At 43.4% G+C, this 22,772-nt stretch overlaps 1 protein-coding gene and 1 long non-coding RNA gene across 3 annotated transcripts in view; one reads left to right on the top strand and one right to left on the bottom strand.

Moving 5' to 3' along the window:
* Nucleotides 1-22,772, top strand: part of pcdh17 (protocadherin 17) — a 140,188-nt gene that overhangs the window by 109,479 nt on the left and 7,937 nt on the right. The window lies entirely within an intron of this gene.
* LOC116974142 lies at nucleotides 970-21,912 on the bottom strand. The gene is made up of 4 exons (XR_004412291.1): nucleotides 21,821-21,912; nucleotides 21,569-21,573; nucleotides 12,522-12,530; nucleotides 970-980 (listed from the first exon to the last, which is right to left on the bottom strand). It is a non-coding gene; the product is annotated as an uncharacterized LOC116974142 (long non-coding RNA).

The raw sequence follows: 22,772 nt of genomic DNA on the forward strand, positions 1-22,772 counted from the left end.
CTGGACTCCCCCAACATCGGGAACATGTTTCCTGCCTCTAGCGTGTCCAAACCCTTAATAATCTTATATGTTTCAATAAGAATCCCTCTCATCCTTCTAAACTCCAGAGTATACAAGCCCAGCCACTCCATTCTCTCAGCATATGACAGTCCCGCCATCCCGGTAATTAACCTTGTAAACCTACGCTGCATTCCCTCAATAGCAAGAATGTCCTTCCTCAAATTAGGGGACCAAAACTGCATACTATACTCCAGGTGTTGTCTCACTAGGGCCCTATACAACTGCAGAAGGACCTATCTGCTCCTATACTCAACTCCTCTTGTTATAAAGGCCAACATGCCATTCTCTTTCTTCACTGCCTGCTGTACCTGCATGCTTACTTTCATTAACTGATGAACAAGGACCCCCAGATCCCGTTGTACTTCCCTTTTTCCCAATTTGACACCATTTAGATAGTAATCTGCCTTCCTGTTTTTGCTACCAAAGTGGATAACCTCACATTTATCCCCATTAAACTGCATCCGCCATGCATCTGCCCACTCACCCAACCTGTCCAAGTAACCCTGCATTCACACAGCATCCTCCTCACAGTTTACACTGCCACGCAGCTTTGTGTCATATGCAAATTTGCTAATGTTACTTTGAATTCCTTCATCTAAATCATTGATGTATATTGTAAATAGCTGCGGTCCCAGTACCGAACCTTGCGGTACCCCACTAGTCACTGCCTGCCATTCTGAAAGGGCCCCGTTAATCCCGTCTCTTTATTTCCTGTCTGCCAACCAGGTTTCTATCAATGTCAGCACTCTACCATGTGCCCTAATTTTGCCCACTAATCTCCTATGTGGGACCTTACCAAATGCTTTCTGAAAGTCCAGGTACACTACATCCACTGGCTCTCCCTTGTCCATTTTCCTAGTTACATCCTCCAAAAATTCCAGAAGATTAGTCACGCATGATTTCCCCTTCGTAAATCCATGCTCTCAGACCGATCCTGTTACTGCTATCCAAATGTGCCGTTATCTTTCATAATTGACTCCAGCATCTTCCCCACCACTGATGTCAGGCTAACTGGTTAATAATTACCTGTTTTCTCTCTCCAGTCTTTCTTAAAAAGTGGGATAACATTAGCTACCCTCCAATCCACAGGAACTAATCCTGAATCTATAGAACATTGGAAAATTATTACCAATGCATCCACGACTTCTAGGGCCACTTCCTTCAGTACCCTGGGATGCAGAACATCAGGCCCTGAGGATTTATCAGCCTTCAGTCCCATCAGTCTACCCAACACCATTTCCTGCCTAATGTGGATTTCCTTCAGTTCCTCTGTCACCCCAGATCCTCCGGCCACTAGTATATCAGGAAGTTTGTGTCCTCCTTAGTGAAGACGGACCTGTCTGAAGAAGGGTTTTGGCCTGAAACATTGTCTATTTCCTTCGCTCCATAGATGCTGCTGCACCCGCTGAGTTTCTCCAGCCTTTTTGTGTACCTTCGATTTTCCAGCATCTGCAGTTCCTTCTTAAACACCTGTTGAAGTACCTGTTCAACTCATCTGCCATTTCCCTGTTCCCTATAATAAATTCACCTTTTTCAGTCTTCAAGGATCCAACTTGTCTTAACTAATTGTTTCCTCTTCACATATCTAAAGAAGCTTATACTATCCTCCTTTATATTCTTGGCTTGCTTACCTTCATACATCACCTTTTCTCCACGTATTGCCTTTTTAGTTATCTTCTGTTGCTCTTTAAACATTACCCAATCATAGAAACATAGACACAATCCTCTTGCTTCCTGCTCATCTTTGCTACGTTATACTTCTCTTTTATTTTTATACCTATCCTGACGTCCCTTGTCAGCCATGGTCGCGCCTTACACCCCTTGGAATATTTCTTCCTCTTTGGAATGAACTGATCCCGCACCTTCTGTATTATTCCCAGAAATACCTGTCATTGGTGTTCCACTGTCATCCCTGCAAGTGTATCTTTCCAGTCAACTTTGGCCAGCTCATGGCTCCATAGTCCCCATTATTCAACTGTAACACTGACACCTCCGATTTACCCTTCTCCCTCTCCAATTGAAGATTAAACAACCATATTATGGTCACTACATCCTAATGGCTCCTTAACCTCAAGTTCCTTTATAAAATCCAGTTCATTACATAATACTAAATCCAGAATTGCCTTCTTCCTGGTAGGCTCCAATACAAGCTGCTCTAAGAATCCATCAGGGAGGCACTCCACAAACTCCCTTTCTTGGGGTCCAGTACCAACCTGATTTTCCCAGTCTGTCTGCATGTTGAAATCTCCCATAACAACCGTAGCATTACCTTTACTACATGCCAATTTTAATTCCTGATTCAACTTGCACCCTATATCCAGGCTACTGTTTGGGGGCCGGTAGATAAATCCCATTAGGGTCTTTTTACCCTTACACGTTCTATCCATACCGACTCCACATCTCCTGTTTCAATGTCACCCCTTGCAAGGGACTGAATTTAATTCCTCACCAACAGAGCTACCCCACCCCCTCTGCCCACCCGTCCGTCTTTTCGATAGGAGGTTTACCCTTGAATATTCAGTCCCCAGCCCTGGCCCTCTTGCAGCCATGTCTCTGTAATTCCCACAACATCATACTTGCCAATTTTTGATTGAGCCTCAAGCTCATCCACTTTATTTCTTATACTTCGCGCATTCATATACAACACTTTGACTTCGGTATTCACCTCCCCTCTTGCAATTGGCCCTTCTTATCCCTTCTCTAACTTTCCTTCCCGTTAATTCGGGAGTCTTTTGTAACTTTTCCTGTACTCACTTCCCCTTCAACTCCATCTTTATACTCCCAATTTGTCAATCCCTCCCCACCCCCCACTATTTTGTTTAAACCCACACGTGTAGCCCTAGCAAACCTGCCTGCTAGAACATCGGTCCCCCTCGAGTTAAGGTGTAACCCGTCCCTTTTGTACAGGTCACCCCTACCCCAGAAGAGATCCCAGTGGTCTATAAATCTAAATCCTTGCTCCCTGCACCAGCCCCTCAGCCACACATTCAGATCCCCTATCTCCCTGTTCCTGTCCTCACTAGCACAAGGTACTGGAAGCAATCCAGAAATAACAACCCTAGAAGTCCTGCTTTTTAGTCTTCTTCCTAACTCTCTGAACTCACGTTGCAGAACCTGCTTCCCCTTTTTCCCGATGTCGTTTGTGCCCACGTGCACATCTACTGCCGGCTGTTCACCTTCCCTCTCGAGGATGTTCTAAATCCGGTTCATGACATCTTGAACCCTGGCACCAGGGAGGCAACGGACCATCCTCGCATCTCGCCTTTCTCCACAGAATCTCCAGTCCGCACGTCAGACAATGGAGTCACCCACCACTAGGGCTCTGCCCAACATCAGTCTCGCCAGACGAGTGCCATCTCTAGGATTGGAGCCACCGACCTGTCCACCGCTCGGACTGGAAGCATCATCTCCCCCGACAGTTCCCAAGAGTGTGTACCTGTTTTCATTAGGCACAGCTGCCTGGGTCTCTTGCACTCCACGGTTACCACCATTTCTCTCAGTCACACACCTTCATTCTTCCTGTATCCTCGGCGTGACCACCTCACTGTAAATCCTGTCCAGGAAACTCTCGTTTTCCCAGATGGCACTGAGGTCATCCAGCTGCTTCTCCAGTGCCCCAAAACCGTCCTTCAGGAGCTGAACCTAGACGCACTGGCCATAGTTGTAGCAGCCAGAGGCTCCATCCGTGTCCCTGGCCTCCCACATTCGGCAAGCATCACGCTGCCTCATCTTACCCTTCATGTGTTCACCACGTCCCGTCCTCTCCAGCTTTTTGCGTAGTCTCCTCTCCGACGACTCTCGAGCCGAAGACTCACACTTTACTCACGAGGCACATCCCTCACAAGGTCACTGCCACTCCCCTAGAGCAGCCTTGCTTGTATTGGCTGATAAATTGCCTGATTTGCCAATTTACAAATCAAATTCCTCAGTTTTAAACTGTTTTTCCCCTCTGACATCTTTCCCACGGGTTTCAGCCAATAAGCTCTTCTCCCTGCTTCTCTTTGATTGCTGCTTCTCCGATATCCACGTTAGCACTGGGCTTACGTGATTAACTGGGCAAGCGGGTGAGAAGTGGCAAATGGAGTTCAATTCAGGTAAGTGTGAGGAATTGCATTTTGTGAAGTCAAACCGGAGTAGAACCTTCATTATGAACAGTTGGGCCGAGGGGAGTGTTGTAGAACAAAGGGATCTAGGAATACATAGTTCCCTGAATGTGGCACTGCATCTAGATAGATTGATAAAAAAGGCTTTTGGCATGTTGGCCTTCATTACTATAGAAGGTGGGACAATATGTTACAGCTCTACGATACTTTGCTAAGGCCACCTTTGGTGTATTGTGTTCAGTTTTGGTCTCCCGACAATCGGAAAGATGCTATTAAGCTGGAGAGAGTGCAGAGACGATTTATGAGGATGTTGCCAGGACTCAAAGGCCTAGTTTATGGGGAGAGGTTGGGCAGGCTAGGACTTTATTCCTTGGAACGGCTGAGGGATGATCGTATGGAGGTGTATAAAATCATGAGGAATAGATATGGTGAATGAGTCTTTCTCTCAGGGGAGGGAAATCAAGAACTAGAGGGCATACATTTAAGGTGAAAGGGAAAAGATTTAATATGAACCTGAGAGGCCGCTTCTATAGAAAAGAGTATGGTGGGTATATGGAACAAGCTGCCAGATGAAGTAGTTGAGGCTGGTACAATAACAACATTTAGAAACATGGAAAATAGGTGCAGGAGTAGGCCATTTGGCCATTTGAGCCAGCACCCGCCATTCAATATGATCATGGCTGATCATCCAGAACCAGTACCCTGTTCCTTTTCATTCCCCATATTCCTTGATTCCTTTAGCCCTAAGACCTAAATCTAACTCTCTCTTGAAAACACATTTAAAAGACATTTGGACAGGTACATGGACGCAATGATTTAGAGGGATAGGGGTCAGGCATGGGATAGGGGTCAGGCATGGGAACGTGGGACTATCTTGAATGGGGCATTGGTCAGCAAGGATAAGCTGGGCTGAAGGGCCTATTTCTGTGATGGATGACTCTATGATGGTAATACCAGGCTCAGCAGGTGGCTGCTAAAGATAAAACTGATGTATTCACAACCATGTTCAGCCAGAAGTGCTAAATAGGTGATCAATCTCAACTTCCTCCTGAGACTTCCAATATCAGAGATGCTGATATCCAGTCTTCAGCCAATTCATTTCACTCTATGCAATATTGAAAAATAGTTAAGAACACTGGATATTGCAAAGTCAATGGAATCACATAACATGCTGGTGTTGTACTAAACACCTGGTCTTCAGAATTAGCCAAGCTGTTGCAGTGCAGTTACAGCAATGACATCCATCTGCCAAAGTGGAAAATTGCCCAGGCATGTCCTGATCATACAAAGCAAGACACATACAGTCTGGCTAATTACTCTGCCAGCAGTCATTGGCAGATTGATGGGCAGTGACGTCGACAATGCAATCAAACCACACCAACAGCCAGTTTGGGTTTTATCAGAATCACACAGTTCCAGATCTCAACACAACTTTACCCAAAGTTAGTCAGAAAGCTCAATTCCAGAGGCAACATGAGAGTTATGACTCTTGACATTTAGGCAGATTTGACCGACTGTGTTGTGAAGGTGTCAATTGGTATTAATGGGTCAACATTCTAATGGTCATAGAAAATAGGTGCAGGAGTAGGCCATTCGGCCCTTCGAGCCTGTACCGCCATTCAATATGATCATGGCTGATCATCCAACTCGGTATCCTGGTCAAAGTCTTCTCACGATAAAGTCTCTAAAAATGTCTGAAGAAGCGTCTCAATCCGAAACATCACCCATTCCTTCTATCCAGAGATGCTGCCTGTCCCGCTGAGTTACTCCAGCAATTTCATAACAGATCATAAGAGATATAAGTAGAATTAGGTCATCCGGCCCATCAAGTCTACATCGCCATTCAATCATGGCTGATCTATCTCTCCCTCCTAACCCCATTTTCCTGCCTTCTCCCCATAAACTCTGACACATGTACTAATGAAGAATCTATCTATCTATCTATGCCTTAAATATATCTTTGCCTTAAATATATCCACTGACTTGGTCTCCACAGCCTTCTGCCCACACTCCAAAGAGTAGGAGTAAACGGGTCCTTTTCACAATGGCAGGCAGTGACTAGTGGGGTACCGCAAGGCTCAGTGCTGGGACCCCAGCTATTTACAATATATATTAATGATCTGGATGAGTGAATTGAAGGCAATATCTCCAAGTTTGCGGATGACACTAAGCTGGGGGGCAGTGTTAGCTGTGAGGAGGATGCTAGGAGACTGCAAGGTGACTTGGATAGGCTGGGTGAGTGGGCAAATGTTTGGCAGATGCAGTATAATGTGGATAAATGTGAGGTTATCCATTTAGGTGGCAAAAACAGGAAAGCAGACTATTATCTAAATGGTGGCCGACTAGGAAAAGGGGAGATGCAGCGAGACCTGGGTGTCATGGTACACCAGTCATTGAAAGTGGGCATGCAGGTGCAGCAAGCAGTGAAGAAAGCGAATGGTATGTTAGCTTTCATAGCAAAAGGATTTGAGTATAGGAGCAGGGAGGTTCTACTACAGTTGTACAGGGTCTTGGTGAGACCACACCTGGAGTATTGCGTACAGTTTTGGTCTCCAAATCTGAGGAAGGACATTATTGCCATAGAGGGAGTGCAGAGAAGGTTCACCAGACTGATTCCTGGGATGTCAGGACTGTCTTATGAAGAAAGACTGGATAGACTTGGTTTATACTCTCTAGAATTTAGGAGATTGAGAGGGGATCTTATAGAAACTTACAAAATCCTTAAGGGGTTGGACAGGCTAGATGCAGGAAGATTGCTCCCGATGTTTGGGAAGTCCAGGACAAGGGGTCACAGCTTAAGGATAAGGGGGAAATCCTTTAAAACCGAGATGAGAAGAACTTTTTTCACACAGAGAGTGGTGAATCTCTGGAACTCTCTGCCACAGAGGGTAGTCGAGGCCAGTTCATTGGCTATATTTAAGAGGGAGTTAGATGTGGCCCTTGTGGCTAAGGGGATCAGAGGGTATGGAGAGAAGGCAGGTACGGGATACTGAGTTGGATGATCAGCCATGATCATATTGAATGGCGGTGCAGGCTCGAAGGGCCGAATGGCCTACTCCTGCACCTAATTTCTATGTTTCTATGTACCGATGTGCAGGTTAATTGACTTAATATAAATGTCAATTGTCCCTAGTGTGTGTAGGATAGTGTTAGTGTGCGGGGATCACTGATGAAGATCAAAGATTCACCATTTCCAGCTCAGATGGTTGCATGGGAGATCCACTGCACGCAATAAAGAAGAAATGACAGAGGGCTGACAGCTTGTCATAAAGTCTGAAACATTTACAACTGCTCTAAAAACCCGGAGAGTATTAGGACAATCCCAAAAAAGATTATTTGCAGAAAGTCAAATGCCAACAAGATATTGATAGGAAACTGATTGGAAACTGATTTTTATCAGAACCTCCATTTACAGTTTGCAGACGAGTCAACCGTTTCATGGTTAAAATATAAAGGACTTTGATTTGGAAGTATTGAATCATTGAACACATATTTGATGCCATCCAAAATGTATTCACAAACAAGGGGCATTCGGTTGACTGAGCAAAGTATACATGAGCCGATGCTTCGCACAGGGAAAATAGATGAAATGGCTATCCTGAAATTACTAATATGGAAACATTCAGCAAGTTACACAGCAACTGTGAAAAGCGAATCGAGATGAGATATAATCAGGTCAAGGTTTGGCTTCAAAAGATAATAGACAATGGAAGATTAAACAAAATAGGAAATTCAGATCAAAGTAATTTATGATCCATTTCCCAATTCCAGAAATTGTAAATATGCAAGAGGCAAAAATCGATATATGTTTACTGATACATGAAATACAAGTAATCTAATGGGAAATGATAAAAATATGCAAAATTCAAATAGATGTGATTAATTTATCAGTGCATTTAATAGTTTCATTTTATTTCTTGTAACCATTATAGTGTATATTTTAAGCAGCATCGTTGTTAGGCAGATGGTTCCTTCTAAGTAATATGATTATGTAAATTGGGCATGGGATAAGCAGGTTTGGAGGTGGAATGATTGCTGTTTTTAGGATTCTAGATGCACGGCATGACATAAACAATGACAAGCTGTTTCATCTTGTCCAGAGGACACAGCATGCGCAGGATGAGAGGCAGTTTCAAATCTAATGTGTGGAAACAATTTTAATAAGTGGCTGGTTAATCTGTGGAACACGGCAGGACTGGGAGTGGATAATATAATTTATACATGTGTATATTAAATGGTTTTATTCCAGAAAATATAATTTTGGTATCAGGTACCTGCATATTTTGAGACATGACAGGCACTAAATATGACATGCACTGTGCATCAGTTTAGTATATTGTCACGTGTACCGAGGTACAGTGAAAAGCTTTTGTTGCTTGCTATCCAGTCAGCAGAAAGTCAATACATGATTGCAATCAAGTCATTTACAGTGCAGATACATGACAAGGGAATAACATTTAGTGCAAGGTAATGCCAGCAAAGTCCGATCAAGAATAGTCCGAGGGCCACCCAAGAGTTAGATAGTAGTTCAACTGCTCTCTGCTTGAAAATAGTACATACTATCATTGACATGTTTTTGAGAAGGCAAGTAGAGCCACTGCTTAACATGTGATCTGAATAATGGGATGTGCATCAGTGCATCTCTCCTTCTTACTGCAATGGGATGTTGCTCCCAAGTGATGCATTCATCTCTGGAATAGAACTTGGGCACACGCCTTGTTGAAAAATACCAAGAATCAGCTTTCCTGATAAATTCCCTTCTGCAATCAGAATTTCTTGCATAGTGGGGCTTGTTCATTCAGTACAAACTCCTCCATTTCAGCATTTAGTCGAAAAGAGTGAAATAATTATTATAATCCCCCCCCCCCCGACTTGAACTTCTGCCTTTAAATTGGGAAATTGTTCAATTCCAGCAAATTCTTCAAATAATTTCCATCACAATTATTGTAAATTACGAAGCCACTGCTTCCTGCAAGTTATGTGTGCCAGCTGTTTTGGGCAGAAGCAGCTGTTCAGTGAGTATTTTGCACCTCGTTAAGGTGCAATTATCTTTCATAATGAATCACCTATAACTGGTGTTGGCTATAAGTTAACACTTATACGGCATCTTCTCTCTGTTACTAGTAAGTGAATTACGAGTTGTTTGATGAATAAAACACAAGCATATCCAGAAATCTTTCTTTGGTTTTAGTGTGCAGAGGCAATGTAGTATTCCATTAGGGGTTTGTTACAGTACTGTCCATTTATGTGCATCTATGGTTCAGAGCAAAATATAATCCTGAATGAATAACCATTTTGATTATGCATTCTGTTTCAAGGTGCCTGAATAATTGGTATCTTCCTGCCCTATCACTTGTCACATACAACTTGAACACTTCAAACTAAACACCCTTGTAAATTTTACAGAATGCACCTCTATATTCCCTTTTTGGAATTTAACCCTTGAAGTCCTAACATCCTGTTACAAACTCTATCCTTACTCACATGTGGTGGTCACATCTGTTCACTGGCATTCAATTGTGGTCTCACTACAATTGCAGAAAACTTGTGTTCTGGACCCTTACATTTAGACAGAAGACAACAGACTGCTGGCTTTTATATCCATCCAGCATTCTATTCTCATTTTTGATAATTTCTTCATCTGGCAGTCACTTTTTAATTGTCTGTTTACTAGGATACCCAAGTATCTTTGAAGCTCCACTGCTTCTGTCATTACTTTAAGAAATGAATTCAATTTCTTCAGGCATGACCTACCCTTAATTCATGTTTGATATCTATAATATGAACATGTCCACGCACATTATCCTAAATAATAAACTTGGGAGTGAGAAATTGTTCCATACCTCAACATGTTCATGCAAGTTAGCAGGTTAGTGTGGGTGATGTCAGGCCTTGCTTTACATTTCCTACCTCACATCCTGTGTTTCACCATTGTGTAACAATGTAGCAAAACTAAACAATAATGTCACAGATTGCATATCAGGATGGTGCAGTTTAGGGAAACCCCAGGAAGAGAGCCAGGGTGATCCAAAGAAATCTAATGCACATTCATAGTGAGCAAGGTGCAGTGGAACCACAGAGTAAGTATCATAAGACTTTGAAGCAGAATTAGGCCATTGGGCCCATCGAGTCAGTTCTACCATTCGATCATGGCTAATCTATTTTTCCCTCTGAATCCCATTCTCTTGTCTTCTCCCTGTAATCTTCAACACCCTGATGGGCCTGTCCCACTTTGGCAATTTTTTAGGCAACCACAGGCGACCAGTTTGTCACCACATATTCGCCAGTGGTCGCCGGGAATAGTTTCCTCAGTCGCACATGTAGCGTCTTTCTGGTTGCCGCTAAATTTTCAACATGTTGAAAATTTTTCATCAACGTGGGTTTGACGCCAATGAGCATAGCTTGACATAGGTGCTGTCGTGGGTTTTTCGGCGACCTGCTACGACTGTGACATTCGGCAGCAGTTGCCTAATCGCCAAGTGGGACAGGCCCATTACTAATCGCCAAGTAGGACAGGCCCATTACTAATCAAGAACCTCAATCTCCGCTTTAAAATACCCATTGACTTGACCTCCACAATCATCAGTGGCAATGAATTCCACACTCTCTGGCTAAAGAAATTCCTCCTCATGTCCATTCAGAAACATAGAAAATAGAAACATAGAAAATAGGTGCAAGAGGAGGCCATTCGGCCCTTTGAGCTAGCACCGAAGGTATGTTGTTTTATTCTGATGTTGTCCCCTCTGGTCCTGGACTCCCCCACTACTAGAAACATCCTCTCCATGTAAAGTTTAGAAGTTTACATCCTTCTAAACTACAGTGAGTGCAGGCCTAGAGTTATCAAATGCTCCTTGTACATTAACCCAATCATCCCTGAGATTATTCTCATAAACCTCCTCTGGATCCTCTCCAATACCAGCACCTCCTTCCTCTGACAGGGCCGGCCTTAAGCCGATTGGACCAATTGCTCCCAATTGGGCCCGCGAGTAAGGGGGCCCCGCGCCAGAGTAATCAACTCTCGGCTCGGGTAAATCTACCCCGGGTGGAGGGGGGAGAGAGAGTAGAGGGGGAAGAAAGGGGTAGACGGGGAGGGGGGTGTGAGGGGGAATGGAAAAGGAGGAGAGAGGGAGGTGGGTCGTTCGCTCACGGCAGCGCTCCCGCCCCTCCAGTCGCCATGCTTCAAGCACACAGCCCCGGCTCCACCCCTCTCTCTCCCAGGGGAGACGCGGTGAACAATACACGGACGGCCGGGCCGGGCCGGGCCGGGGGTTGGAGCAACGTTTACAAACATCGGCCTCAGCTCACACCCGTCCACCCGGACCCCGGCATCCGCTCCCGCCGCCGGCCCTCTCCCTCCCTTCTCTCCTTCCCTCCCTCCTTCCTCTCTCTTTTCCCTTCTCTCATTCGCTCCATCCTTCTTTCTCTCCTTTCCTCCCCCATTTCTCTACTTCCCTCCCGTCCTTCTCCCCTTCTCTCCCTCCCTCATCCTCCCTCCCTTCTCTCCCTTCTCTTCCTCCCTCTCTCCCTTCTCTCCCTCCCACCCCCCTCCTTCTCTCCCACCCTCCCTTCTCTCCTTCCCTCCCACACACACATAACGCACAGGCAACTAACACTCACACATCACGCACAGACAACTAACACACACAACTAAGTTAGGATGGGGTAGAAGCCCAAAGAGTAGGATGAGGCTGAAGCCCAAAATGTAATGCCTGGACTGTTTTTTCACCAATGGTTATTGCTTTTCCAGGATCTATTTAATTACATTTCTTTTTTTTCATTTCAGTCACTAAAACAAGTGGTATTGTAACCATGTACTTTTCAGAGGTGATCTACACATTTTGTTTGTTACTTGTAGGCTTACATGTATGCAATTTTATATTAAAATGTAGCTTAGATCTGTTTGGTCCATTAAGTCGCATGCACTTTTTAAGCGCACATTTTGATTACTTTCCATTCTACCATAGAGATATAAAGTCTATAATGGATAATTCTATAAAGCTACTGATCTTGGGTGGGAACCTGGGGATCACCAAAATTGTTCCCAATTGGGCCCCGCACTTCCTAAGGCCGGCCCTGTCCTCTAATATGGGGTCCAAAGGTTTAATCCATAGGACGATCTATGTGCGTGACTCTACTGCTGTAGATCAAGTAATGGTGGGTCCTATATATCGCACAGAAGCAATCTTCACCTATCTTGTGAACACCTCTACCACATGCACCCAACATATGCACCCAACATATGCACTATTAACCTTGACCTAAGTGCATGGATTGCATGTGATTTTTTTTTGTCACAGGGCTCAGTGTTTAAGCAGGTCACGCACTAGAAGGACTTGTCTAGTAAAGCCCTTGTCCCACTGTCCCAAACTCGCAGCATGGTCGCCACGAGGTCGTAGGAGGTCTTCGTAACTCTTCCTCATGTTCGTGAGTGGTCTCCGCGTACTGGTGGCCTGAAGTAGGTCGCGGCATTTTTTCCAGCCTGATAAAAAATGTCCACGAGTAAAAAAAAGGTTGGCATGGAAAAAAAAGATACTTTTTACTTGTAGGTAGGTCGTGATGGTAGTCGTAGATAGTCGTGGGTAGTCGTAGGTCGGTAACTGGCCCGAGAAAAAAATGCAAACATGACATCATTTTATCATGTGATCATTTTCCACTCGTAGCTAGTCATAGTTGGTCTTAGGTGTGAAAGACTGAGGTCGAGGGGGGTCATAGAAGGTCGTAGACATAGTCGTAGGAGGTCTGTTAATTTGGCGAGTCAACACGACCTTGACATTTTTTTCAACTCGTCTAGGGTCTTCGAAAATCGTGGATTAGGTCGTCCAAGTGTATTGTATTGTATTGTATTCAAATTGTATTGTATTCAAATTTATTGTCATTGTCTCAGTTAGAGACAACGAAATGAATTTCCCTTACAGGCAGTATCATAAAAATAAAAATAAATAAATAATAATAAATAATAAAACATATTAAAAATAAAATGGAATTTAAAAAAAAAAGCACAAACAGTGAAAGTCCACGACACAACATAACACAATGGCACCAAGGTGAGGAAGGCACCATAGTCCAGCCAGCCTCCCCTCCGTTCTTCCCAGATGTTCACTCGTGGTCGAGGCTTTCCTAGCACCCGCAGTCGCCGCCCCAGGTGGCCCGATGTTCAGGCCCTCATGCCGGGCTGGTGGAACGCCGACGCCGAACCCCGACGGTGAACATCCTCCTCCTCAGCGGCCCGGACCTCCTGATCAGCCGTCTCCCGCAGCCGGAGTCAGCAGCCCCCGAGTCCGCAGCTCCCGAGCTCCCGAGTCCGCAGCTCCCGTGTCCGCAGCTCCCGAGTCCGCAGGCCGAGCCGGGCAGGTGGGACAGGCCTTTAAGTATCCCCTCACAACAACTAATTACAACTTTGATTAAATGTTTTTGTATCATGCACAACATTGTTACACTACACAAAAACATTTCTACAACCAGTTATCCCCAAGGAACAATCCTGTGGTTTCCAGGATTGTTTTAACTTCTTTTATCAGTGAAATAATTTATGTAATTTTGCAATCTTAATTAAGTGTTTCTGAAACAAAAGAGCTTTGGATGATTATGTCAGGCCACATGCAGTATTTCCACCTACTTATTTCAGCACTCTGCAGTGCAAATTATTTGATCTTGATGTTGTTCTCACCTGTCAATCTTTATTCAGTTGCTATTATTTTGGTGAAATATTTCCCCTAATCCTGGTAATTCGAGTTTCACTGTACCTTAATTGGTACACGTGACAATAAACAGACCTTCGAACCTTTGAACATAATCCAATGTTAGTTAGCTTCCTTAGATTACCTGGAATTCTATCATCTTTCCCTATTTCAAATTCCAGTCTGAAACAGTTACTCAACATGTTTCCATTTCCATATTTTTATTTCATTATCATTGATTTTCAAGGAGCACACATTGCTCCTGGCCACACACTGATGTAGAAATCTGCCACTGTTACATAAATAAAAATTGATTGCAAAACATTATGATGACTATTTCTAGGCCATTTTGCTTAATATAGAAAATATGGTAGGCCAGCCTTGCAGTGAACAGCCCATCCACACTAACAACTCATCTGACCACATAGCATGATGTTATTGTCTGTGCAACACTTATGTAGGATCACTGCAATAGAATTTAAACAATGTTGTCCTGTAGCATCTGTCAAGGGAAATTCTCAGGGTAACCTAATTTAATTCTCATAAAGGGCCTGTCCCACTTAGGCGATTTTTCAGCAGACTACCGGCGACTGGCCTGAAAAACCGGGAACTGGAACAGCGACTGTCAGAGTGAACACACACACACACACACACATCGCAAAGACGTTGGCCAGGGAAAACGGGGGAGCGCTGTCTGAAATTCACATGGTACAAAGCCAAGGTGATACAAACACACCGTGATGAACAGGAAGGTTAAGACGGCTAGTACTGCACGGTAAGTCCTTTAAAAGAGGGGGGAGGGGGGGGGAGTGGTGATGGGGGAAAAGGAGTGGAGACACTTTAAAGAAGTCAGACAGTCTTTTAATAAGCCAGAGATAAACAGCTGTGAAGTTCGGTGGGCATTTAACATTACCGGTCGGTTATCCTTGGTTCTGAAAACTCGTGCTTACGTTTTTTTTCCCCCAATGAGCCAATGAAAATGTCCGGTCAGCAATGGCGATTAACTAAAACTACCTACGACTACCTCGACTACCCGTAACTACATGGCGACCCCACTACAACTGCACCTACGACTACAGGATTATCGATTTTCTCCATGGCGACCAATTTATGGTCGCGGAAATATTTTCATCGTGTTGAAAAATTTGCGGTGACCATACTGAGGCCGCGACTAGTTCCCAGAATGCGGGAACTCCTTGCGACCATGAAGGAGACTCACCAGAGTCCACCAGCGAACATGTGGCGATCGTGTGGCAAGTGCAGAGTCTCCTGCACTCGCCGAAAAAGTCGCCTAAGTGGGACAGGCCCTTAATGCGGATCTCAGAGATAATGAAATACCAACTTAAATCTTGTCCACCATCGTGTGTGATATCGAATAACAAATATCCATTAGTCTCCTGGGATTGCCGTGCATCTGCCCCACTCTGCCCATTCCCCAACTCATTGTTTCACCTGTGTAGACGTAGTAGTCCTCTTTCTCTCCCCCCACAACAGTATTGCTTGTACAGTAAACCCTTGTTATAACGGACCGTGGGTCAGGGGGCAGGTGTTGGTGGTGTCCATTTTTGCTGATTGTCTGCTATAACCAAGTAAGAGATTACAGGGTAATAGAGTATCATTGTGTAAGTAGTAGAAACAAAGAACTGCAGATGCAAGTTAATACACAAAAGGACACAAGTTGCTGGAGTAACTCTGCAGGCTGGTCAGAGATTGGATGTTTCCTGACGCTAGAAGAGGGCCCAATGATTGTTTTGCTTCAAGCTTAGACAATCTAGGAGCGGTGACAGCACCCCCTGCCTTGAAGGCCACTCTGATCTCCATCACTAGCTGACAGCCGGGTGCAATTAACAGACATCAGATTGCCCACCTGAACCTCTCTAGCCTACTCGGGCATTCCAGTCAAAGAGGAGAAGGGAGAGGGTGACAGAAGAAGCAGGAGAGAGAGAGGAAGGGAGGCGTACAACTGGTGTGTGCCCCCGTTGTAGGTTTGTGAAAGATTGAGCCACTGGGACAAACCTGAGACCACCCGTGCTTCTGTGTGGTCATGAATGGGCTGCTGGGAAGTACTAGACAGCCAGCACCTCTATTGTGGAAAATGGCCGCAGCAAGCTGGAGATGTCAGTGCCTCTCCCTGCCCATGGACAGTGAGGAACTTCACTCATGCAGAGGCAAAGACTGAGCTGCCAGGATAAGCCTGAGACTGCTAGTGTCTTCCTCAAGCCCAAAGCTGAGCCGCCAGGATAAGCCTGAGATTGCCAGCACCTCCTCTTGAGAAGCCAGAGATTACCACGTCCCCTCCTTCGAGACCAGGACTGAACTGCTGGGAGAACCCGAGATCGCCAGCGCCACCATACATGTGCCCTGACGATGAGGCCCAGCGTCCCCGTGTGGTCATGGACTTTCTTAACACTGTAGATAGAACACATCGCGTTAGTTCACCCTAGTGTGAGTGTTGGTGTGGTCACTGTCGAACCTGGCATCATCCCTGACGCCATAGAGCACGTGGAAACTATTTCATCATCTGTACATGGCTTTTTAAATGGACATTGATGACATTTGAAGACACACCTGCAAACTCTCAGTACCATTCATAGTCCACGCTACAACCAATAGGAAGTGCAGCCACTGGGTCGATGGACTCTTATAATGTATACCAATGTGGCATTGATAGTCCCCATTATTGGCCATGGCTTGGTGGCATTATTTTGGCCGTAGCTGGCCACTCATGGTGATTGGGAACTCGGGTCTACAACTCAGACATGCTCATCCGCAAAGACCCTACTCCCAGAGGCATCACATTCAACCTGGACCTCAATGTACTACAACGCAGGCTCGGGCATTCCAAAACTATCATCACTGAGATATGTGAAATGCTAGGGAAAGATCATTCACCATTCTCCTGTGCCGGGTTTCTCTCTTCATTGAGGCTAAGATCACATTGACTCTTAACTTTCTCACTGCAGAATCGTTCGAAGTGACTGCAGCAGATCTCTACCATGTTACCCAATTTTCGTATTTTGTTGTGTATCAGCGAGGTCACCCAGTCGCGTTGAAGAAATATATCCTGCTCCTATTTCACTGGGGAACATTTGTCATCTTGGGTACTGGGATTTCCAAACATTATTGTCTGCCCCATGAATCCAGTGAATTATTAGCTGGATTCAAGTGATGTGAGCAACTTGATTTCAAGAACTATAACGGTAGCATTTCAGTCAAACAAATGTAACACTTTATTCTTAATTCAGCAACAAAGAATAGTTTGCATATATGAAGAGACTAACATTAGCTAAAAAAAAAGCAATAGCTATTTTCAATATACCAATCAAACAGAGAAATGGTCATTCTGCTAATTATGGCAATCAATATACCCAAAATAGCATAATTATGCCTTAGGTTGCCAATGCCAGCTGTCTTGCTGCTTGTTCCAGGTAGGTTAGGAGATCTTTATGTCTGACGAACAAGCCTGGAGGAAGCAGACAGTTTGCCTCCCACAAACAGTCCACCCAACTGACAGCAGTCAATATTCCATTTGGGATATTAAAGTACTGAGCTTCCCTGAGTTTTTGGACTGTTCTTGAGCAATGGACATTATTACATTATTATTTCTCTAACTTCAAGTAGCCCTTGCTTTCCCTCTCTCTCCATCCCCTCCCCCTTCCCAGTTCTCCTCCCAGTCATACAGTCCCCGACTACATTTTATCTGTGTACCGCCCACTCCCCTGACATCAGTCTGAAGAAGGGTCTCGACCTGAAACATCACCCGTTCCTTCTCTCCAGATATGTTGCCTGTCCCGCTGAGTTACTCCAGTACTTTGTGTCTACCTTGGACAATATTACAGTATCCATTTTCTCTGGCATGCAGTTTATGGCTTTCTTACCCGGCAATTTCTCTGTGTAGCTTTGTGAACCATTGTTTACGCGATCTGTTTTAGAATTTATTGACCGATTATAGAGAAGGTGCTTAACTGCCACAACAATCGTAAAGGTTCATCCTTGTTGATAATTTTACTTCCCCCTCTCCAAACTTAGTGAAACTTCAAAGATTAATTCATGGCTTGATGCTGTTGAGTGTTTTCAGTTATTGGCACTTAAAAGGCGGATTAATGTAATTAATATGTGCAGTTTTTTACTAACTGACATTCAATGTTTGGTAATTTTCCAATTTGAGGTGATGAAATTTTAAATAGAATAAATTTTATTAGCCAAGTATGTATACATACAAGGAATTTGCCTTGGTGCTGTGCTCGCAAGTAACAACACGATATACAGTAAACAATTCAAAATAAAACATTATAATTTAAACACGTGAAGAATGAAATAAAATACCAGACCAAAATGAGGCTACAGACTTTTGGCTGTTGAGTAGAGCTACTGCTTGTGGAAAAAAGCTGTTTTTATGTTCTGGCTGCGACAGCATTGACAGTCCTGAGTCGCCTTCCAGAGAGAAGTGCTTCAAATAATTTGTGGCTAGGATGAGGGGTCAGAGATGATCTTACCCAGCTCACTTCCTGGCCCTTGCAGTGTACAGTTTGTTGATGGGGGGAAGGTTGTAGCCAACAACCTTCTCGACTGAAGGCCAGGAAGCCAGGATTCTCTATAATCTCCTCCTGTGCAATTAAGATATCTTTACTTTTCTAATTCTCTACTTCTCTAATTCGTGGCTGCCCTGGACTTTAATCACTATACCATTGACAACTGTGCCTTCAACCACCAAGGCTCAATGTTACGGCTTCTCTAAACTTCTTCTTGACCCTTCTCTCATCTTTTAAGATTTTCTTTAATACTAATGTGTTGGTGCAAGCTTTTAACCACCTGCCCTAAGACCTTCTTTTGCGGCTTTCAGCTTTTGTTTGATAATGTTCTTGTAAAACGACACAGGACATTATGCTATATCAAAGACGTTGTATAGATGAAAGGTATTGTAAGCACAACCTTAATTCCTCAGCTAATCTTAACCTAATTTAAAGGAGGCAAAAATAGGGAATGTTCATTCACTGAGATGTAACTTTACAATGTGTATGCCCATGACTCCTGATTACCGTGTGCTTCCAATCTCAAGACATATATACAGGCAAACTTCAAAAATGAAAGGTGATCTTGTTGAGGCAATTGAAAATTCTGACATGGCTGGACACACAAGGTGCAGAGAGGATGTTCTGCTGGCTGGGGTATCTCAGGCATTAGCCCAAGCAATTTTCAACTGAGGAAGATAAATGTCTTCAATCAGAGTGATGAAACTGTGGAATCCATGACTGCAGATGGCTGGAGCGCCTAAGTGCTGAGATATTTAGGAAGAATTTTATCAAGGTGGCACAATGGTGCAGTGGTAGAGTTGCTGCTTTACAGCGCTAGAGACCTGGGTTCAATCCTGACTATGGATGCTGTATGTACGGACTTTGTACCTTCTCCCTGTGACCATGTGGGTTTTCTCCAGGTGCTCCGGTTTCCTCCCACACACCAAAAACGTACAGGTTTGAAGGTTAATTGGCATCAGATTTATTAATACTAATAAACTGCTACATTTTTACTCAAGTGCTACCTTCTGGATTGTAAAGTTTACTGCATGTCCTCTTTATTCAAATAGATTTTAGGATTTACTTTTAGAATCAGAAAGTCATACAGCATGGCTACAGGCCATTTGGCCCACCAAACCCACACCCACCACACACCATCCACCACTTTATAGTGACACTACATTAATCTAATTTTATTTTCCTTAGAACATGCAACATGGCACAGTGCAACACAAGAACAGGCCCTTAAGCTCACAATGTCCATGCCAAATATACCAAACTAATCTCCTCTGCCTGCACGTGATCCATATCTCTCCATTCTTGGCATATCCATGTACCCATCTAAAACCCTCTTAAATGTCACTATTACCACCACTGCCACCGTCACAGACACCCACCACTTTTTGTTTAAAGAACAAATTTACAAATTTATAACCTCTTTAGTCATCCAAGGTTCCCTTATCTTGCCATTCTTAACACCCCCCCCCCCCCCCCCCCCTTATTGGACCATGCTGGTCCTGAACTCTGATGTGCTGCCCCTTAAACAATTGTCAGATGAGGATTTTCCAAGAACAATGCAACAACAGTACTCTGTTTTACCTCAATTAAATAACTTTCCCCATTGTCCTTATATCCTCATCATCTCTCCCCAGATTCTACTATTCACCCATGCACGGGGACAATGTAAAGTATTTTAGAAGAAACATGTTAATTAACAAATATATATCAAATCAGGCCAGTTGATCCCTTACATACCGATTGTTATGGAGATGTAATTTGCTTCAGATCAGTTGGACATTGAATTTAAGTCTGTTAGTCGCATTGCAGGAGATCAACGCTATCGTTTCAGAGATGTTCTTTGTGTTCAGATTTGTTGAAATTAGAGAGGCAAAGTGAAATACAAATCCTGAGACAGACCATGGAGAATTAGCAAGACACAGTGAGACTCAATGCAGTTGCAAGGGAATCAATCTTGATTCATTAAACCACATTTCCATAATTGTATGTGATGTGAGGACAGCTAACAGCAAAGAGGAAGACTGCAGCAGTGCGGGATTTATTGGATTGCTGTTTCAAAAAGAGCTGGCACAGCCACAACGGAACGAATGTCCTCCTGTAGTTTGTAATTTTAAAATGTTATCTGTCATAAAAAGGACCAAAATTGCCTTGAATTTTAAACTCCTCTTATCAATAAAGAAGTCACAGGGACAGAAGATTAAAGCAAACTGTTTAAAATACATATTCATCTATTTCTATCTATTTTCCACTTATTTATCTATTTCTATGGTGTTTGTTACAAATGCCACTACCCTGCTGGGGAGAAATTGGTGCTAATGCGGAATCAATTACATACAGCAGGTGCCTGTACCTTCAGCTATGTGTCCCTATATTTTTATTCTATCATTTCTATGTACTGCCTCCATTGCATTTGGTGCAGTTGCCATACAGCTTTTATAAATGAGGAACACCATTCAACATAGGCAGGAAAATCAAGGCTACAAATCTGTCCCCCTTTGATATATATGTAGCAATAAGGTTAAGCAGTAATCCATTTATTTGGGTTCTCCTTAAACCGCCCTTGCAGTTTATGACATTATGAGAAATGCTTAATTGAATTACTGCCTTGTAATTTCTGGCCAGATTTCCAAAGATTTATTATCTTGCTTTGTTCTTTACAGCATGTAGTTCACCTAATAAGTGCATCCATGAAGTACAGACACCTCTGGGATTAAGGGTTTACATTAGGTGAAAATTAACCAATGCTTTCTGTTCAAGGTATTACGGTTTCCCCAGAGCTGTTGCTACTTCACTGTCCCAACCAACTTGTTATGATGGTTTTCTCTCATGCAACGTTTGCTCAAAGCAGAAGCAGAAACATTGTTCGTGAGGCCTGTTTCATTGGTACTTAAAGGGGACTTGCCTTAGCAACCCCATACCATTTAAAAGCCTCTATTACCAGTTTTCTGACATACCCTAACCTAACCCAACACTTATCTACCAGTCTGGCAAAGTCACCCACGCATCGTCGTCTCCTTAAAAATCTATGCTCCTTCTCCCAAACGATACCACCCACTCAATCTGATGACTATTCCCTGCCCTATTTCCCTGACCATCAATCACAAATCCCTTACTACTTATCATAGCCCTCACTGTCAAATTCCCACCATCTACCCACCCACACACTCAACCAAAATATTCCAACAACACCAGTTACCAATCCTCTGCCCTGCCCTTCTATCAATTTACAGTATCGCCTCTATTCTGGTCTACAACCATCTTCCCCCTTTCACAGGACTCCTTGCACTTGCCAGATTTACTTTGCATGCTCATAAGGTCATAAAGGAATAGGAGTAGGATTAGGCCATTCGGCCCATCAAGTCTACTCTGCCATTCAATCATGGCTGAACTATCTCTCCCTCCTAACCCCATTCTCCTGCCTTCTCCCCATAACCTCTGACACCTGTACTGCCCTACTTTGACAAAAGGAATCAACTGACAATTTTGTCAAAATTGAGTTATTGCTTGTTTTAGGGTATTTGAGATATGCTCTACACAATGAACAAAATAAGTCCTTTTCTGAGTACAATTTGAAAATAGTTATACCAGAGAAGTAAGAAATTCCATCATCGAGAGCTGAAAGAAAAACACGTTTTCCTCATTTACAAGAAAACTCCTTTCTGTCTATTGCTTCCTTGTGTTAAAGTACGGCAGTGTGCTAATCAAGAATAGGCCTATTCGGTAGCTTTGATGAAGTGAACCTTGTGTCATGATAAATTTCTCATATTGGAGCTTTAGGCATAAGGTTCTTTGTCCCAATATAAACCAGTTTTATTAATATGCCTAATATTGACACCCTGGTTTTAGTTAAATATTTCTAAATATTTCCATTGTTTATCCTGCATTGCTTCTGCAGAGCAGTGATATCTGACAAGTCAGGTTTTAGAATGTTTTTGCAGAGTACTGTCGGAGCCAGTCTGTTTTCAAGAACAAGTTTTATTTAGTTCATTCCTTGTATCTCCATGTTTTCTGATATCACCGAAATTCATTTGTATAAATGGTCCCTATGGGAAAGGGTGATAGAGTACAAATACTTCAAATATAACTGTTCCTAAAATGAATATTAAAAAGTAACAAAGAATAACATCAAGTATTGCAGGTAACTAAGTTTAAATATTTATATGTGGAAATTAATAAGAGTTATGGCTAGATTTCATAAATCATCACTTGTTCCTTGGTGTGTCATGATCAGGAGCATAAAGATGCAGTTGCTGGCATCCACAGTTTTGTTTTGCTGGCCATACAGCAACTACCTCCTTTTTTGGATAGTGCAACTACAAAGTCATAAAGAGAATCAAATTTTAAAGTCTGAGTGAGGAACACCTCAACTAACATGGGAAGGTTTAGTTTAGTTTTGAGAT

Source organism: Amblyraja radiata, chromosome 6 (assembly GCF_010909765.2).
Source record: "Amblyraja radiata isolate CabotCenter1 chromosome 6, sAmbRad1.1.pri, whole genome shotgun sequence".
Taxonomy (NCBI): Eukaryota; Metazoa; Chordata; class Chondrichthyes; order Rajiformes; family Rajidae; genus Amblyraja; species Amblyraja radiata.